This window comes from Sinocyclocheilus anshuiensis, unplaced genomic scaffold, assembly GCF_001515605.1.
Source record: "Sinocyclocheilus anshuiensis isolate Anshui unplaced genomic scaffold, SAMN03320099.WGS_v1.1 scaffold2763, whole genome shotgun sequence".
Lineage (NCBI taxonomy): Eukaryota > Metazoa > Chordata > Actinopteri > Cypriniformes > Cyprinidae > Sinocyclocheilus > Sinocyclocheilus anshuiensis.
The window spans coordinates 64861-66576 of NW_015554166.1; the positions used below are offsets into that span (position 1 = coordinate 64861).

General features: G+C 40.2%; 1 protein-coding gene across 1 annotated transcript in view; it reads left to right on the top strand.

The window, feature by feature from the left end:
* LOC107670924 (myosin regulatory light chain 2, skeletal muscle isoform type 2) overlaps nucleotides 1-1403 on the top strand; it is a 16704-nt gene extending 15301 nt beyond the window's left edge. The window contains exon 7 of the mRNA XM_016463746.1: nucleotides 1393-1403. The gene's annotated coding sequence lies outside the window, so the exon portion shown is untranslated. The remainder of the gene's footprint in view (nucleotides 1-1392) is intronic.
* Nucleotides 1404-1716: the final 313 nt, after the last annotated feature.

Sequence of the window (1716 nt, forward strand, 5' to 3'; positions counted from 1 at the left end):
ATTGTGGCCTGTGGAATGTTGGTCCACTCCTCTTCAATGGCTGTGCGAAGTTGCTGGATATTGGCAGGAACTGGAATACGCTGTCGTATACGCCAATCCAGAGCATACCAAACATGCTCAATGGGTGACTGTATGCTGGCCATGCAAGAACTGGGATGTTTTCAGCTTCCAGGAATTGTGTACAGATCCTTGCAACATTATCATGTTGCAACATGAGGTGATGGTCGTGGATGAATGGCACAACAATGGGCCTCACCTCAAAACTTGCGACATCTGTGGCATTGTGCTGTGTGATAAAGTGGCCAGCCTAAGGCACACCTGTGCACAAATGGGGGCTCATGAAAAATGGGGGCAAAAGCAAAAGTGTTGCGTTTATAATTTTGTTCAGTGTACTTCCACAGCAAAAATGGTTGATTTTCTTTTTTTTTTTTCGTAAAAAAAAATTTTTTTTTATGTTATTCCACCTTGTTACACTTGTGGTGTTCCAGGTCAAAAATGACCGGTCCACAAAAAGATAGCTTATTAGCTATTGTTACGCAATATTATCACCAAATATTGGTATCAGTCTTTTTGTCACCTTCTTTTCTTTCAATTAGGACTGGTTTTTTTTGGAACTGATTTTTTGTAGGCCTCATTAATCTGAGCTTATGTACCTCAGTTTTTGAGTGAAAAAAGCATTATTTGTGGATAATTTAGTCAATATTAAAAATATATACATATCAAAAAAAATTGCACTGTTTTTCACACTAGTATGCTCTAATGTTTAAACAAGAAATTTGTTTTGAAATGCTTATATATTGTAAAAAAAATAAAAATAGCACAAAAGAACACGTGGTGTTCCTGGTCAAAAATTACCGGCGTACAAAAAAAAGCTTATAAATCTGTTATTGTGCTATATTATCACCAAAAAGGGGATTCAATCTTTTTCTCAACTAGTTTTCTTTCAATTAGGACTAGTTTTGTATTTAATTTTGATACTGACTGATTGTAGGCATTATTGATCTTAGCTTTATTGGTCAAAAATGACCTTACATTGGATGTGACAACAGTCAATGCAAACCAAAATCATCAACACACTGAAGGCTGGATTCAAAATCACACAAAAAATCAATGTAAAAAACTAAAGTTACAGGCTGATCCAACTAGCATGAAGTTCATCACCGCAGCATTGCATGCTCCGATACATAATATTCAAGAGGTTCTCAATTGGATTCAAGTCTGGGGAACATGAGGGCCAGGGCAATTAATGTCATTGTCATCTAAAACTGCACACTCTGACCCCTGAGGCCGGGCATTATCATGCACCAGGAGGAACCCAGGACCCACTGCACAGCGGTCTGACAGCGGCTCTGAGGATTTCATCCTTACCTTATCCTTATCCTTACCTTACAGCAGTAAGAGAACCATTAGCTTACACGTGGAGGTCTATGCAATCCTCCACGGATATTCCTCCCCAGACCATTACTGACCCACTGCCAAACCTGTCATGCTGGATGAAACTGCATGCAACATAATGTTCCCCATGGCATCTCCAGACTCTTTCACGTCTGTCACATGTGCTCAGTGTGAACCTGCTCTCATCTGTGAAGAGAACAGGACACCAACAGCGGACCTACCAATTTTGGTGTTCTATGGCAAATGCCAATCGAGCTGCATGGTGCTGAGCTGTGAGCAAAGGTCCCACTACAGGACATCCGGCCCTTATGCCACCATAAT